Genomic DNA, 18,722 nt, shown 5'->3' on the forward strand with positions numbered 1-18,722 from the left:
CCAATTACAGCAGTGGATCCACCTCATAACCAAAACCAGAAAATCTCGAAGGTAGGGACATTTACAAAGGTGAGCTGCAATGCCACAGTGACCAATTAGGGATATAATTAACGGTGCTACTTCTGGGGAGCCATAGTGAACAGTCTACCACAGAGGTGTTCAACTCTGGCATATGTTAATAGACCATCGTAGTCCATGAATTTCATGGACTACAATGGTCTATGACCACCTGGAGGGCCAAAGTTGGAGACCCCGGTTCTAGCAGATTGCTAAACTGTTTTCTGACTTAAGAATACCAAACTGATTTCAAATAGTGGATCGAGAAGAGAGGAAAACAGGGGGTGAACCGCAGGCTGAGATTGGGGGAGGGGGGAAATGAACACCCCACTGGGAAGAGTTGTGTCCATCACTAGCACAGCACACACATGCTACCGAGAAGAACTGGAAATCACAACTCAGAAAGGGCTCTTTTCTAAAGTTCGCCTCCTGAGGAAATCAAAGCAATGGCAAAAACATCAGCCCCATTTTCACATGTTCGAGCGCTAATTGCCAATTTCAGTTTGAAAGCTTCCATCTGCAACGGTTGGCAAAGGCTTGTTCGAAAGCCTACTTAAATTTCAGCTAAGTTTCAAACCCCCTAATTTACAGTTCAAGATGTACTCGTAATAGCAGAGCCTTCCAAAGATCACACATTCCACAAACACAGCTCTTTAGTTTTTTTCTTCAGTTGTGCAAAAGTTTCTGGCAAATCAAGGGGATTGCTGAAAATGTGCCGCAGGATGATGTGACTATCAGAAGTTAAAAATGCAACGCTAAAAATGGGCGCGGGAGCAGAACGCAACCAGATGGGAGAACGCTTCGGACCGAATGTTGATACAGAAAACCCGGGACGCGGCACCTCTTTCTCAGAATTTCTCAGCAGTAACGATTTAGCCACGTTTTCGTGAAAAACAACAGGTTCTCTACAGAACGCAGCAAAAGGAATTCCATCATCACCTGCCATGGGAAGCCAAAAAAGATTGGCAGCGATACAGGAACAGCTACAGTTCCAGCACCAATAGCAGCATGCAGCTTGGAACCATAAACACAAAAGAAAATAAAAGGGTTCCTCAAAGTACTTCTGAAGTCATAGAGTACAGAAACCTGGAGGGGGCTTGGCAGGGGCGGGCAGAGAGCGGAGAACAGCTTTGTTAGGAATCTGGTTAGAAGAGGACAGGCAAAGGTAGGTACCGTATTTCCCCGAATATAAGACAGTGTCTTATATTAATTTTTGCTCCCAAAGATGCGCTATGTCTTATTTTCAGGGGATGTCTTATTTTTCTGTGTTCTGTTCGTTGAGCATGCTTCAAAACAAAAACTTTGCTATGTCTTACTTTCGGGGGATGCCTTATATTTCGCACTTCAGCAAAACCTCTACTAAGTCTTATTTTTCGGGGATGTCTTATATTAGGGGAAACAGGGTAGGTAGGCGGGCGGGCGGGCGGGCGGGCGGGCGGGTAGGTAAACAGACAGACAGACAGACAGACAGACAGAAATAAAATAACATCTCATCGAGGATGGTGGGATATAAATATAATAAAATTTCAAAAATTAAAAAGTCAATCAAGGAAGAAGAAGAAGAAGAAGAATTCGGATTTATATCCCCCCTTTCTCTCCTGCAGGAGACTCAAAGGGGCTTACAATCTCCTTGCCCTTCCCCCCTCACAACAAACACCCTGTGAGGTAGGTGGGGCTGAGAGAGCTCCAAGAAGCTGTGACTAGCCCAAGGTCACCCAGCTGGCGTGTGTGGGAGTGTACAGGCTAATCTGAATTCCCCAGATAAGCCTCCACAGCTCAGGCGGCAGAGCTGGGAATCAAACCCGGCTCCTCCAGATTAGATACACGAGCTCTTAACCTCCTACGCCACTGCTGCTCCTTTGCCCTCTTCTTTCCCGCAAGCAGAAATCACTGAATTTCCTTCTAATGTCACCCACCAAGTCTGATCCATCCACGCTAAAGCACATCTGAACTACCCCAGGCCAAGGCATCCAGAACAAATACTTCTGCTTGTGCAGGGCTCCTTAACCTTTTTGAGCCTGAGGACGCCGCAAACATATCATGGCGGGCACAACGATGAAATGGCTGCCCCAGGAGGTGGAGCCAGCTGCAAAATGGCTGCTGTGGCTTACCTCCTGTCACAGAGCATAGATTCTTGTGTTGTGTTAGCAGCTGCTGTCAAAGCAATTTTTTTAAAAAAATCTGCAGAATCAATCAACTCAAATGGCCAATTAGAAGCCTTGCTGGGCAAAAGCTCAACCTGGACCTACCTACTTTCTAAAAGGCCAGGAAAGGCATCCATGGCACTGTGTTGGGGGCCTCTATCTTACAGCACATGCCATGGCTCACTTGCTGGAGTTATTTGGTCTGTGAAAATCTTGTGGACTGGTCTCTCCCAATCTGTTGTAGCATTCTATGGACTTCTGGGGGGGGGGGGGGGGCTGCTCCTGAGAGCCAGCGAGGTGGAGTGGCTAAGAGTAGTGAACTCTACTCTGGAGAACCAGGCTTAATTCCCCGCTCCTTCACATGAACGGCAGACCCTTATCTGGTGAACTGGATTTGTTTCCCCGTTCCTCCACATGATGCCTGCTGGGCGACCTTGGGCCGGTCACAGTTCTTTGCATCTCTCTCAGCCCCACCAACCACACAAGGGCCCCTTCCGCACATGCAGAATAATGCGTTTTCAAACCACTTTCACAACTGTTTGCAAGTGGATTTTGCTTTTCTGCACAGCTTCAAAGAGCATGAAAGCAGTTTGAAAGTGCATTATTCTGCATGTGCGGAATGAGCCAAGGTGTCTGTTGTGGGGAGAGGAAGCAGTTTGTAAGCCGAGACTCCTTATGATTGAGAAAAGCAGGGTATCAATCCAAACTCTTCTCTTTTGGTACCAACCTGTCCTCTAAACTGTTGACATTTATTTTCAGACACATGCGCTTAACTTCAGGATGGGCTGCTGCGCAAAACCCCTTCACGTTTTCCTCAACAGGCAACTTTTGAAGATTTGTCTAAAACAATTCCTGGACTATCAGTTAAAAAGTAGAAGTACAAAGGGGTACATGTACAAATGAGTACGTGAGCATGCAAAAGGTCAAAGCAGCACAGAAGGTAAGAAAAGGAGCAAATGTGCACGTCCACAGCCATGCCAGAATTTTGCAGCATTGTCTATAAAATACCTCAAACTTTTAGTCGTATAAATAAGAAGCAGTTTTTAAAAACTAGCAAATAATAACATGGGCTTTCATGGGTCAAGACTGGAGATCTCCAGCTATTATAACTTTCTAGATTCATCAATCCTATTTCTTTGTTCTCTATAAATGTTTTTGGGGTTGTTCTAAGAACATAAGAACTAGCCTGCTGGATCAGACCAGAGTCCATCTAGTCCAGCACTCTGCTACTCACAGTGGCCCACCAGGTGCCTTTGGGAGCTCACATGCAGGAGGTGAAAGCAATGGCCTTCTGCTGCTGCTGCTGCTCCTGAGCACCTGGTCTGCTAAGGCATTTGCAATCTGAGATCAAGGAGGATCAAGATTGGTAGCCATAGATCAACTTCTCCATAAATCTGTCCAAGCCCCCTTTAAAGCTATCCAGGTTAGTGGCCATCACCACCTCCTGTGGCAGCATATTCCAAACACCTGAGCTCTTAACAAGAATGTCTGGGGGGGGCGGGGGGAGAGGTTTTTTTCAACCATCCCTAGACAAAAGGCTACAATCAGCAGGACAGTGGTTGCTTTAGTTCAGGGGTCTGCAGCCTGTGGCTTTCCAGATGTTCATGGACTACAAATCCCATCAAGCCCCTGCTTTTTATCTTTTCAAGGAGTGGTAAAGCTACTAGTAGATAACCTGGGATATTTCCTGGAAAGTCACTCAACTTAGAAATTGACAGTGATAGGATTTTTCAGGACTGTTAGAAAACTGTGCCTTTCAACCAAAGCTTGAAGCTTGTTTAGTCCACAAGGAATGCAAACAATACCAGCGCAAGAATATTTGCTGATCTTTGGTTTTCAATTTGATTGTTTCCTACACATTCGTATAAGTAATCTGAATGCGTAAAGTGAGCTTGAACGAGAATGCAAACTGTTGCCAAAACATGGGGGAAACGTGATCTGTCTTTCTCTGATATTCAGCACTCTGGATAAAGACAGCCAAGGTTTGTCTGAACGGCCAGGCATCATCCCATTATGCATACCTGTTTATGGACTTCTATAGCAAGGCCCCCGGGGATAAATCAGACAGCCTGAAAGATTCTATTCCAGGAGAAATATCTTTCCTTTCCAAAATATGTTCCTGAAGAGGAGTAAGAATTATTCTGCTGCAGCACTTTCAAACAACCAAAGCACAAGCATAAGCATTTATTGTCATTGTGCACGCACAACGAAATTTACAGCAGCATTCCTCGATGCACACAATTTCAGACTCATACCCCATCCTCACTTTCCCCTTCCTCCACCCATCCCTACACAGCCCCAAACACATCAACACGAAGCTACGAAGTTTAGCATAGCCACAGCTCTAGAATAGAAGCTTCTTTGTCCTAGTTTTGATAGACCTGTATCGTCTGCCGGATGGTAACAGTTCAAAAAGAGAGTGTGCTGGATGAGACGGGTCTCTCAGAATAGTTTGGCCTTTCTTTAGGCTTCGGGAATTATAGAGTTCTTCCAAGGAGGGGAGAGGGCAGCCGATAATCCTCTGTGCAGTAGTGATCACCCTTTGGAGCGCCTTCCTATCTGCCACTGTGCAACTGGAGAACCATACACAGATGCAGTAGGTTAAGACACTCTATAGCTAAAGTCTCAGATAGTACAGTCTTTGCTGGGCCTTCTTAACCACCGCGGCAGTCTGTACGCCCCAGGTCAAGTCCTCTTTAATCAAAGCACTGTGAAGTAATCATTTGTCATTATTTTAAGGGTTGTCCTAGGTGATAGACACTGTGAAAACCACATTTTATAACTCCAAAAACCCTAGCTTAAATGCCAGGCTGTGTGAGTAGAACAGAGACTGGCTCAAAGTCAGCCAGTGAACTCCATGAACAAGAAGGGTTTTGAAACTGGGTATGTCCCCAGCCCAAATCTTACACTTTCTCACTGAACTGCTCTACTGGCTTTCCGTAGGCAGCTGACACTTGAACGCAAAAAGCTGACATTGAAGAAACTCTGTAAGAACGGCACCAAATGAAACATTAGTTGAGAAGTCCACGGACACCGGGTGCAGCACAAAATACAAAAGCAACCCCAAAGAAGTCCACACTCAACGGACAAGCCGGAAGATTAAAGTAAGCCAGGTAAGGGGCTCGTGACAATGGTGTCCGTAGACCTAAGCAAGAATGGTCGAACCAAAGAATCCATTCTTGAAATGAAGGAAGTAGGCCACTAAGTGTAAACAAGCCATGATCAATTTTTGGGATATTTCTGAATAAGGCTTTCCGTGCAGAAAAACAACAACAACAACATGAAAACCTGGGATAAAATAATAATAATAACTGAGTACAAACAGAGGCACAACTCAGTGGTCAAGATGATCCACTGGAATTTATGCACGAATTACAACGTAAGTACAGCTAAAAACTGGTGGGAACATTGTCCAGAGAAAATAACGGAAAATGAGAAGGTCAAGATCCTGTGGGACTTTTGAATCCAAACGGACAAAGTGTTGGTACATAATACACCAGACTTCACAGCGGCAGAGGACAAGAAAAGTGACCATCATCGACATAGCAGTACCCGGTGACAGCAGGGTCACTGAAAAAGAAAATGAGAAGGTCACCAAATATCACAATTTGAAAACTGAGCTTCAGTGTCTATGGCACAAACCGGCCGAGGTCGTCCTAGTGGTAATCGGCACCCTGGGCGCCATTCTGAAAACACTAGGGCAGCACCTGAGACATCTTCAGATCGACAGAATTAACATCTGTCAGATTCAGAAGGCAGCCCTGCCGGGATCTGCACAAATACTACGCTGATATGTTACAACTTCCTAGGCCTCTGGGTGAGGCTCGAATTGCAATGAAGGCCAACAACCAGCTAAAGATCTGGCAGGTGTGAAATCTACAATGATGATGATGATGATGATGATGATGATGATGATGATGATGATGATGATGGATGATGATGATGATGATAGTGGTAATCGGCATGTTGGGCGCCATCCCGAAAACACTAGGGCAGCACTTGAAACATCTTCAGATCGACAGAATTAACATCTGTCAGATTCAGAAGGCAGCCCTGCCGGGATCTGCACAAATACTACGCTGATATGTTACAACTTCCTAGGCCTCTGGGTGAGGCTCGAATTGTAATGAAAAGGCAACAACCAGCTAAAGATCTGGCAGCTGTGAAATCTACGATGATGATGATGATGATGATGATGATGATGATGATGATGATGATGATGATGATGATGATGATGATGATAGTGGTAATCGGCATGTTGGGCACCATCCCGAAAACACTAGGGCAGCACTTGAGACATCTTCAGATCGACAGAATTAACATCTGTCAGATTCAGAAGGCAGCCCTGCCGGGATCCGCACAAATACTACGCCGATATGTTACAACTTCCCAGGCCTCTGGGTGAGGCTCGAATTGTAATGAAAGGCCAACAACCAGCTAAAGATCTGGCAGCTGTGAACTCAACATCCTCATCCTCATCCTCTGCTGCAACACTCAGCTGTGTTTATCTCCTCTCTCCACTGATGTACACAGGAATGTTGCTAGTCTTCAGTGGAGCTGGCCAACACAATGAAATCCACCATTTACAAAAAGCATTATGAAAAACACATAGTCTTCATTTTTAGCAATAAAGATAAGAATTCATTTGGTTCCAAGGAAAGTAATCCAGACTGATTCTGAGAAAAAAAAAAGTCTGGGCAGGGAGACTCCTCTCGCACGGCCGCACCGTCTCACAGCCCCACTATCGTGTTGAAATAAAGATCGGCGCCGCACCTCTACAATCCGCACTGTCCATCGTTTGCTCGCCGCCAGAGTTTCAGTGGAAGGTACCAAGCATGATAATGCTAAAGGGCAAGTCGAGGAGGCTCTTGCTCAACCCTCCCAGACATTTCTCAGCCACAAGGGACAGCCAAGAAGGGAAACAGCTCATCTACCAATTTTTCCAAGAAACGCATCCGTTTTCCCCAGGGCCTCGTTTGAAGCATCAAGGAACGTTACGTTGCCATTTTGCCCTGGTTCACCAGTGTAAGCTCCCAATGCTGCAACACTCAGGGAGTTTTCCCCTCCTCCCTCCACTGATCAAGACAGGAATGCAGCTAGTCTTCAACGGAGCTGGTCAATACAATGAAATCCACCATCAGTAGCTGCAAGACATTTTTGGACCTTTACGCGATGGTGCCAAATTCTCCACCTAACTTCTTAATAAAGCTTAGGCATGGTTTTAGGAAGGAAGGAGGAAGGAAGGAAGGAAGGAAGGAAGGAAGGAAGGAAGGAAGGAAGGAAGGAAGGAAGGAAGGAAGGAAGGAAGGAAGGAAGGAAGGAAGGAAGGAAGGAAGGAAGGAAGGAAGGAAGGAAGGAAGGAAGGAAGGAAGGAAGGAAGGAAGGAAGGAAGGAAGGAACCCAAATGATGCTTCCGTTTGTTTAGTCTAGATCAGGGGTAGGGAACCTGCGGCTCAAGAGCCGCATGCGGCTCTTCTGCCCTTGCACTGTGGCTCCACGAGCCGAGCTACCGGCCCCATCCTTGCCCGCCCTACAGGCAGCAGGGCGGGCACATCCATGCGCTTCTTAGAATGAGTGGAGTAAAAGGTAAAAAAAACCCTATATATAGTGTTACCTTTATTTTAAATGTCAAAAATTATTTGCGGCTCCAAGTGTTTTCTTTTCCCGTGTAAAACGGGTCCAAATGGCTCTTTGAGTGTTAAAGGTTCCCTATCCCTGGTCTAGATCTGGGGTTCCCAACCATTTTTACCTTGTATGAACCTTTGAATTCTGACACAGTATTATGGGTGCAGCCACAATATGGCTGCCACAGGAAGTGGAGGCTGCTACAAAATGGCTGCCACAGAAGGTGCAGCCGGCCACAAAACAGCTGCTTCAACTTACCTTTTACTATGATAGCAGCTGCTGCCAGAGCAACCAAATCTGCATGGCTCATCAAATCTCCAATGACCAATCAGAAGCCTCGCTGGGCCAAAGCCCCACCTGGCCAAGCCCACTTTATAAACTCGTGGAGGGCACCACAAGGCTGGTCTAGACTAAACTTCCTGGAATTGCAAATCAAGGGCAAACCTACAAGAACGCGAGGGAGGCAAAATCCCGTCCCCCCTGCCGACCCTGCTCACACAATCTTCTCTTCCTTCTGGTGCACCTCTTCAGTTCTGGACAATACAGTGAAGCAAGGAGGGGAAGCATACAGGTGGGGAAGAGAAGCTGGAGCCAACAGACTTCCCCTCCCTTTCTACTTCTTTTCATGTTTCATGTATTTTCTTTTATGTACACTGAGAGCATATGCACCGGAGACAAATTCCTTGTGTGTCCAATCACACTTGGCCAATAAAGATTCTATTCTATTCTATTCTGTTGCATTTTCAACACGGGACAAACCACAAACAACAAAATCACAAACCAGACACTTGGCCGTCATTCTGTCTCACAACAAGAGTGGTCATTAAGGCCTGAAGGAAGGGAGGGAGAAATAACTATTTCAAAACAATGAAACTATCCTCTTACTCCTCATTAAAATTAGATAATTGAGGAAACCTCACTGCAGTAAAAGTGTTTCATAGTTTCCCTCAATACAGGATTTTTTTTAAGGTGTGGGAAGGGCTGCCCCCACTAAAACAGCAATTACAGTGCTCCTCACATATGGGGAGAGGTCTCAACTCTACCAGCTCTTGGTTACGCTATAAGTTGAAGAGGGAACACAAACACGGAAGGAAATTATGGCTGTGACTCTTTGGGAGAAAAAGAAGATAGAAGTTTTTTAACCCTGCTTTTCACTACTGTAAAGAGTCTCAAAGCAGTTTAGGGTCGATTCCCCACTCACCTTTTGTTGCGCGGTAGTTGCGGCAAATAAACCGGGGGCCTGCTGCATTCCCCAATACCTAAGCGGCAGCAACGCAGCAACCCAGACTCTGTCGCTCTCCGTCCTCCTCAGCGCGTGTCATTTCTTCCCCTGGATGGTCGAGCAACATTTCTGAAAACCCCGCGGCGACCGCGGGGGAGAGCGAGGTAGTGGGGAAGCCGGGGGTCACTGCAGGTTTGGATTTCCCACTGCATATGGTCACGTGGACCAATCAGGGCACTGCGGGGCGTGCGCTATGCACACGCAGCATTTCCTTCCGCTATTTTTTTAACCAGGAAATCACTCGTCTGCACGTCGCTTCAAGCATACGCGGACACAGCTTATTTTCATTGTTCATTCAGAACATTCATTGTTCATTCAGAACATTCATCGCATGAAATGGAGGAGAAAGGAAAGCGGGCACTTCCGTGTTCCGCAAATTTTCGCGCCGCAGCATGACAGCCAATCAGAAACCATTTTTTAAAAAGGTTCAATTTGCGATGATGACTGTGCATGTCGACGTTTCGTCGACCATTTCAGGGGGTTTTTTTAACCAAGTTCCGCCCACAAACTGGCGCTCCAGCCACTCGGAACAGAGAAGGGCCCTGCTGATGACCACTGAACACGCGGTTGTGGGCAATGCTGCATATCATGAAGCTCGTGGCTGCCGCAAGGTTGACTACAGGGACAAGCTGCGGTGGGGAGTCAGACCTCGCGCTCAAAAGCACCGATTCAAAGGAGCGCGGTTTGGCTCAACGTTATTTTTTAAAGTGGGGAAACGACCTACAATTGCCTTCCCTTTCCTCCCTCCACCACAACAGACACCTTGTGAGGTAGGTGAGGCTGAGAGAGTTCTGAGGTAATATGACTGGCTCATGGTCACCCAGCAGGCCTCATGTGGAGGAATGGGAAATCAAACCTGGTTCTCCACACTGCAGTCCACCACTCTTCACCACTATGCCATGCCGGCTCTCATGCATGTACAGAATTATAACAGGTAGGTGTTAAAGCGAGGCTACAAGTTGTTGCGAGCAAAAAAAAGCTCCGGTATCAAGATGGCCCCTTCTCTACAGCCAAAGTAAATGAGCCTACCCAAAAGTGTAGGCATGTCGAACAAAACTCAGTACCCTGGACCCTTGGGTGGCCTGATCCTAGACCTCAACAGCAGACACACACACAAAAAACCCCTCTCTGTATAGGACATACCTTAAATGTATGAGGAAGACTGTATTACATTATCATTAGAAACATATGCGATAATCCAGATGATCATTTCCAAACCCACTGAGTAGATAAATGTGGAAATGCTTAGGTTTTCCCAACACTCGAGTTGAACTTTTGTACCTAAAAAATGTACGTTTGTTAATTTAGGCCTGACGCTGAAATAAATGTTCCCCGAGTATATACTTCGAGGCGGCAAACTGGGTCCGGGTGGTAAACTGACAAGGAGCTGAGAGAAGTGAGCTCGTTTTACATGGGAGTTCTTCAGAAAGCAGGGGTGCCAACCCCCAGGTGGGGCCTGTCAATCTCCTGGGATCATAACTGATCACACTGTGGAGATTAGATCCCCAGAAGGAAATGACTGCTTTGGAGGGGGGGGCTGTAGGCAGGGGCAGAGCGCTCATGGGGACATGTGGGGTCACATGTCCCTGGACGCACGCCAGGGGGTCACATGGGGGAGGAGAATCGCCCCCACACTCCTCCCCTCAGCCCCGCCAGGCTGTTCCTTCAGCTGGCCACCGGGCGCCCCTCAACCTGGCCCCACCCGGCTGCTTGGGACCGCTACCAGCTAAGGCAGTGGTGGCAAACCTTTGGCACTCCAGATGTTATGGACTACAATTCCCATCAGCCCCTGCCAGCATGGCCAATTTACCATGCTGGCAGGGGCTGATGGGAAATGTAGCCCATAACATCTGGAGTGCCAAAGGTTCGCCACCACGGAGCTAAGATAAGTGGGGCGCAGGGGAGCGCCCGTAGCAGATGTTGCCCTGGACGCCATTCCCCCCACTACGCCTCTGACTCTAGTGTAGGGGTGTCAAACTCGCGGCCCTTCAGATGTTCATGAACTACAATCCCCATCAGTCCCTCCCAACATGAGCATTGGCGATACTGGCAAGGACTGATGGGAATTGTAGTTCATGAACATCTGGAGGGCCGCGAGTTTGACACCTGTTAGTGTATTACCCTGAGGAGGTCCCTTCACCTCACCCTTCCCCGGTTCCACTTCCCCAAATCTTTTAGGAGTTTTTCAACCAGGAGTTGGCAACCCTATGAAAAAAAGGAAGATTTTTCCGGTCCGCTTCGTCCACGGCACACAGAGCAAAAAGAACTCATTTGGTCTGCTGCCCTTTGCTCTGTGCTGCCGATCCTAGAAGATGGAGAGGGAACATTCTCAAGCTGTAAACGTGGTTTCTGGAAAACAGTGAAATCGCTTCCTAAGCCATATTCCTTCGCCCGTGTTTTCCTCCATTAGCAGCGTCCGTTGCCTCCTGACCGTTCACCTCGGAAAAGCAGCTGGAGAAGCCAAGAAGTTGACCGGCCATTAGGTACTCCGCCCGGTCCCAAATGCAGCCTCATGACGTGCCAGTTCAATTCATCAATCACCAGCAATCCGGGGAGGAGGTAATTAAATTTAATCTGTGACAGTTAAGTAGTTGGTTTTACCTACAGAGCATCACTGGTTTTTTAGTCTCATAATTTGGATGGGCAAACTTTCACAGAAAAAAAAGGGAAAATGTTTTTGATGGCTGATTCAAAAAGAAAAACAGCCATTTATCAGAGGTTATGCACACACAAAAAATCTCACACTTGTGTTGGAAACTTTAGCTTGGCAGAACACATTTCATCAGAGCTAGTTCCTTCAAAATGTTCAGCGAAAAAATAATGATGTTTGTTATAATCCTGTTAACAGCTTGGCCTACGTTAAAAGAAACAAATGTCATAGCCAGAGACTTTCCGACATCCTTAACCCAGGCCTTTATGGCTAAAAAAAAAAAAAAATTAAAAAGGGTAAGTAAAAGAAAACTTCCCTTAAACCTCTAACCCTAGACGGCAAATTAAGACAAAATATCCTTCCTTGCTATTGTTGCTGTGTATTTTCTTCCAGAGCAGTCTTAATATTGACTGTTACCACCATTTTGATCCTGGAGAACAGAGAAGGATCCAAATGATACAGAGAAGGATCCAAATGAAACAGAGAAGGATCCAAATGATACCCATGTGGAAGAAACCAAGAAGTTCTTCCCCGTGGCAGCATTCCATGGGGCACAAGGAACTTTTCCTAGCATAATTTTATACATCTCTATCCAGTGGTGAGATTCAAATAATTTAACAATTGGTTCCAATTGAGCAGGGAGGAGGGGCTGGGAGGGGCGCAGTGGTGGGATTAGTTACCGGTGTGGGATTAGTCAATAATCCACACAACGATCCTGTGAGGTAAGTCATTAGCATTATTCCCACAAGGCAGATGTGGAAGAGAAGGGAACAGAAGCTTGGTTAAGGCCACCCAGCTGGTTCATCGCCTAACTCAGGGGTGCCCAACTCTGGCACTTCAGATGTTCATGGACTACAATTGGCCATGCCAACAGGGGCTGATAGGAATTGTAGTCCATGAACATCTAAAGCGCCAGAGTTGGACATCTCTGCTCTGCAGGAAACTAGTGGGAGCTCTACGCAAGTTGCTCTAAGCCAGGGGTCTACAACCTGTGGCTCTCCAGATGTTCATGGACTACAAATCCCATCAGCCCCCGGCAGCATGGCCAATTGGCAGGGGAATGGCCAATTGGCAGGGGCTGATGGGAATTGTAGTCCATGAACATTTGGAGAGCCGCAGGTTGCAGACCCCTGCTCTAAGCTTTCCAAGGAAGTACAATAATTATTAAGATGTGGAGTGAAGCAGTTTCATTCATGTGCGGCTTATCCCACTTTCAGACAGGGTTCAAGGTCAACACTGCCAAATTGTATACAGGTCTGTAACATTTGTGCTTCACAGCAACACAACAAGAGCCTTGCAGGGTCAGACCAGCGGTCCCCCTGCTCCAGTAACCCGTCTCTCACAGGGGCCAACCAGTTTAGGCACAGAGGCTGAAGCCTTCCCGTGACGTCACTTCCCTGCACACACTTATGCAGAGGCTTACTGCCTCTGAATGAGGCCCTCATACATTAGGGACCGTCTCTCCCCTTATGTGCCGACTTGGCCTCTGTGATCTGCAGAGGCAAACTTGCTAGTGGTCCCTGGCCCCGCAACGATACGACTAGCCTCTACCCAGGCCAGTGCTTTTACTGCCCAGTCCCCTGACTGGTGGGACATTCTCCTTCCGGCCATCAGGGCCCTGCGGGACCTTGGACAGTTCCGCAGGGCCTATAAAATGGAGTTTTCCCACCGAGCCTTTGGGGAGTCTGGTCACCGATTGCCTCTCCTGCTAACCCCCCTCCCCCACCACATACTATCATAACTGGTTGCCGCTGTATTGCACCCAGTCCCCTCCTAGGGGGATAGAATGTGCCATCTGATCTTAGGGTTCTTTATTCTGTTTTGATATGGAATTTAATTATTTAGCTATTTTGGTTTTAATTGTTCTACTGTGTTTCCCCAAAAATAAGACAGTGTCTTATATTAATTTTTGCTCCCAAAGATGCGCTAGGTCTTATTTTCAGGGGATGTCTTATTTTTCTGTGTTCTGTTCGTCGGGCATGCTTCCAAACAAAAACTTTGCTACGTCTTACTTTCGGGGGATGCCTTCTATTTCGCACTTCAGCAAAACCTCTACCACGTCTTATTTTCAGGGGACGTCTTATATTCGGGGAAACAGGGTATTATATATTTTAATGGGTGCTGTGTGGTTTAATGGGTGCTGTGTGGTTTCAGAGGAAGATGCCAGCTACAGACGCAGGCGAAACGTCAGGAGAGAATGCTGCTAGAACACGGCCATACAGCCCGGAAACCACACAGCACCCAAGTGATTCCGGCCATGAAAGCCTTCGACAATACATATATTTTAATGGTTTTACCTTCTGTACACTGCCCAGGTGGGCGGTATACCAAATCAATCAATCAATCAATTTATCTATCTCTAACAAACAAACAAATAAACAAATAAATAAAATGTGCAAGTTGCCTATAGTCACCTTGATTAGTATCTTCTCGATGAATTCCTCTAACCCCCTTTATGAAGCTATGTATGTCTATGGCTACCCTCTGGCAGAGAAATCTACCTTTTAATCACTCACTGAGTAAAGAAGCATTTCCTTCTGGTTGTTGTGAATCTAGTAGCCCATTAGCATCATTGGATACCCCTGAGTTCTAGTATCTGGGGAGAGGAAGAGAAAGTTATTTCTGTACACCCTCTCTACCACAGGCATAATTTCAAGAGCCTCGATCAAGCCACCCCGCTGCCATCTCTTTTCAAAACTGAAAAGTTCCAGATTCTTCAAAGTTCCAGCCCCTTAATGCTCTTGGCTCTCCTCTGCCCTGTGCTGGAGTGCTATCCACCAATATGAAGTTAGCTGCATGTTTCGATTTTTGAGTATTCTGTTAATCAAGCCGTGTTACACCACACATGCACCAAATTTCAGGCTTTCTGTCTCTGGCGGAAATGCCTTCGGTCAGATCTTCTTTAGATGATCCACTATAGACTTAAAATAAAATGGAAGAAATTCCTGCTAATTAGGACAAGTGATTACTGTCAGGAATCTCCAGAAAGCCAGGCTGGAACAACTGAAATGATTTATTCATTGTCTCAGGGGGCAACGGGCCGCTCTGGCGTTTGAAAGCACAGCGTCAGTTCTGTAAGTCAAGATGACACACATGTTCCTAAATTAAATAAAGCCAGCGAGATCTGTGGGTGGCTGCCGCTCTCCGATAAGTTGCACACGGCCGGCCTGTTTCAAAGAACAAAAGGCACGCTCTTTTACTGCCTCCAGGAGGAAAATCAGACGCACTGTCACGGAGAGACTATAAATAATTTCCTGACAAGTTAAAAGACTGCTTGGTAAAGCAGTTACTAAATTGAACAAGAAAAAGAAGATTCCACATGATCACATTAATTATATACTCGCACAGCCATTACCGGGGGGGCGGGGGGGGGAGAAGGAACTGCCCCAGGGTTGTGTCTCAAATTTGAGTCCCGTTTCACAACATTTCTACCATTTGCTCCTCCTTCTGTCAACCGTGTACAAAGTATCTGCTCCAGCAATGAACACACAGCAATCATCTCAGAAATGGTCAGGACATTTTTGGTACCCAAATCCCTCAGGAACCCATCCTTAGAGTTGAAAAACCTACCTGATAAACAGAAAAGTGCATTTTGTTTTCAGATCGGGCAATTATCATTCTTGCTATCAACGCATATTTTCAACCGCCCGCCCCCCTTCGCGGGAAAGAGAGACAATCCCAAGCAAAACCGTAAGAAGGAATTCCATCGGAAGAAAGTCTGTACACAGTTTAAGCAGCCGCTCAAGAGACAGAGGCCAAACTCGCAATCTGTCTCATAACGACGCAGGGACTGACGCTTGGGTAGTGAAACCCAAATACGTGAGACCTTCAGTTGTTACAAATAATATTTACTTTGCTTATACACTCATGACACATCATGGATTCCAACCTCAGTGCGTTCCACTGGCTTGAAACAAAAGACAAAAAAATTAAAAGCATCAATGCGTTTAACGTTTTGCGCACCGTGGGGTCTTTGCGAGAGGAAGCGCAGTCAATCTGCTTCGACTGTTTTTCCTGCAGGAGAGTCAAGAGCCGGGGTGGGGTGGAGGGAAGAAAGGAAATAAAATGCATATGAAAGCCTTCCTACCACACACAGCACTGTGGTCAGGAATTGTCAGCATTCCCAACACAGGCAGAATTGATTCACGATGAAAGCAGACACCCAAAGAGGCGTACCACAATGAGATTCCTATCTCAACAAAGGAGAAGGCCGATCTGTGCGCTTAAGAGCTAAGAAAGAAAAGGATTGTTTGGGGCAACGTGTGACTCAACGGTGTGGAAACCAGCGTCCCACTGAGGTACTTTCCTGCCTCTACAATGAAAACACTAGATTTGAGTCCGGTGGTACCCTAGAGACTGTCAGCCTTCTGGAGTTTTTAATTCAACTGTCCCTCTCCGTACCTCATTAAAGAAAATGTATTAATGAGCCAGTTTAAGGAACTGAATTGACCAGCCTTTCTCTCTGCTGTTTGATCTCAGGGATGAGCACGCTAGAGACTTCTCAAAGTTCAATTGTAAAATATTCGAATTTTATTAAACTCCTCAGGGAAATAGGATAAGGGCAGGGAAAAAGTTGACGAGAAGGAAAGAGCAGTCTCATAAACAACTATTAAGATGTTCTTAATTGTACAGCTCTGATGGCATTCAGCTATTTGACAAGATTTCAGTTTGTTACAGATTTCTAACTTCTTTGAAATAAGACAGATTGTATGGTTGTTATATAGTTTTGACTCACTGTACTCAAAAGTTCATGGATAAACTCTGGTGCCCAAACTCTAGAAGGAATGGAGTATTCAGCCAACTCCCTTTTCACGTCAGATTTCCCCAAACTGTAGGATCACTTTACTTTTTGAAGAAAATCCACCTCAGCACTAGGAGTGGGAATTCTTCAAGCAAACAAAGTTTAAATTCCTCTCCTGGCTAGATATTGGCACCTCTCTGATACTATCTCTCTCGCTTAGCCAGCTCCCTCTGATCTGAATACACAGTTCAGCAGACAAACTAGCTCTTTTTTTAGAATCTGGACTAGGAATTTCTCTTTCTCTAGAAGTTTATCCCCCTCTTTGGTTAGAGTAGGGTCCTTTCCCCCTGCATACACCACATACACAGACACTTAACACAAACCTGACACCAAGAATTCTCCACCCCAATAAATCTGTCAGCAGTTCAGAGTTCTAAACTTTATCCCCTCTCAGCATGGGACTCACACACACAGGATCTGTGAGAAATTAACCCTTCACAATCAGGTTTTTCCCAGCCTCTGTTTGCTCCTAACTTTGAAGTCGTTTTATAGAGAATGGAGCAGTGGTATAGTGCCAAGGGGAGAGGGGCGTGGTGGGGGTGTTCCAGGTGTGGCGGGGCATGTGGGGGCGTGGCGGGAGGCACAGGGCGCATATGTGCCCCGGGCGCAGTTCCCCCTTGCTCCGGCTCTGGGATGGAGTATAGGCTTTCAAGCGTCAAAGCTCCCGAAAGAACATAAGAACATAACAACAAGCCAGCTGGATCAGACCAGAGTCCATCTAGTCCAGCTCTCTGCTACTCGCAGTGGCCCACCAGGTGCCTTTGGGAGCTCACATTGTCTCTTGAGTGTAACTACCCCAAAATCATTGTTGGTCTCTAGGGCACTACTAGATTCGAATCTAGCTGTTCTCCTGCAGACCAACAAGGCAATCCTCTGAAAAAAAGAAAAAGAAAATAGTCGCAATACTCACAACAGCAAGGTCTTGTTATCTACAAAATGATCCTGGGTATCTCCTGAAAGGACTTTTTTATTGGTAGTGTGACAGTACATGGTGGGAGTGCTTAAGGCAGGGGTCTGCAACCTGCGGCTCTCCAGATGAGCCGCAGGTTGCAGACCCCTGCCTTAAGGCAACTGAGAGTTTCAGTGAAGTTTGGCAGCACAACGGGAGAGCACTCGGCTCACAGAGAAGCAGAAAGCATCAGATCTTGCAGGGAAATGGGTCCCCCCACTGAAACTTGTGCGATTCAGCCACTTCAGCTGAACAGACTAGGATAAGATCGCTTAAGCACTCTACATCAAGAGCACTACTTTCCCTGCCGATCTCCTGGAGAGGTCAAAAGCAGTTCGCACCAATCTGTCAGACAGAACGAGGGCTTGGAAGAATTTATGTGCAAACTGGAGTGGGAAATTTTTTACTGCAACAGAACACACACATGCTCACATATGGACAGACACCCATGTGGCTTCCACATTTCCACCCTGTGGAATCGCTGGCAAGGTTTCCCTCAAAACATTCATGGAAGGTCCACATCGCAAATTCTTTCCAGTCGGCACTGCTCAAGCTCTGCTGTTCTTACATCATTCGCAAAGCTGACGAAAGGCGCTTTGATTTTTGAAAGCTCATGTCGGTCTCTGTCAGAGTACCTGCAGTTGGTTAATGTGGTGAAGGCCTCAGGAGATTGCCTCCCAAGTAAAAGAATCAGCGCATCACAGAGCTGGAAGCTACCCCCAAGGGCCATCAAGTCCAACCCCCTGAAATGCAGGAACACACCATCAAAGCACTACTATCAGATGGCCATCCAGCCTCTGTTTAAAAACCTCCAAAGAAGGGTTTCCCAACCTTTTCGAGGTCAGGGTACCCAGCAATACAGCCCTTCCTGGTCTACAGCCTTTGGGCTCCCACCACGTCCTGAGGGGATTCCCTGCTGCAGGTTATCTCAACATCAGCTCTGCCCCTGATTTCTCACATCCTTCATAGTTCTTCCTCTCTCTGACCTCTTGCTAACTAAGCTAGTTATAGTTTGAAGGAGGACTGAAAATTCTAACTAATGATTGGCTCTTATCAAAGTTTGCTAAAGGGGGCAATAGGATGGCTACATTGTCCCAGCTATCTGATTGGTTCTACTCTAACCTGGCTAAAGGGCCAATACAACAGCTCTGGTCCCCCCCCCCCCCTACTCTCTATTTCTCTATTTTCCCTTCTTTGCATGGTTGTTTAGCATT

At 46.5% G+C, this 18,722-nt stretch overlaps 1 protein-coding gene across 1 annotated transcript in view; it reads right to left on the reverse strand.

The window, feature by feature from the left end:
• Positions 1-18,722, reverse strand: part of DYM (dymeclin) — a 214,918-nt gene that overhangs the window by 158,901 nt on the left and 37,295 nt on the right. The gene's annotated exons all lie outside the window — the stretch shown is intronic.

This window comes from Sphaerodactylus townsendi, linkage group LG07 (assembly GCF_021028975.2).
Source record: "Sphaerodactylus townsendi isolate TG3544 linkage group LG07, MPM_Stown_v2.3, whole genome shotgun sequence".
NCBI classification, from domain to species: Eukaryota; Metazoa; Chordata; class Lepidosauria; order Squamata; family Sphaerodactylidae; genus Sphaerodactylus; species Sphaerodactylus townsendi.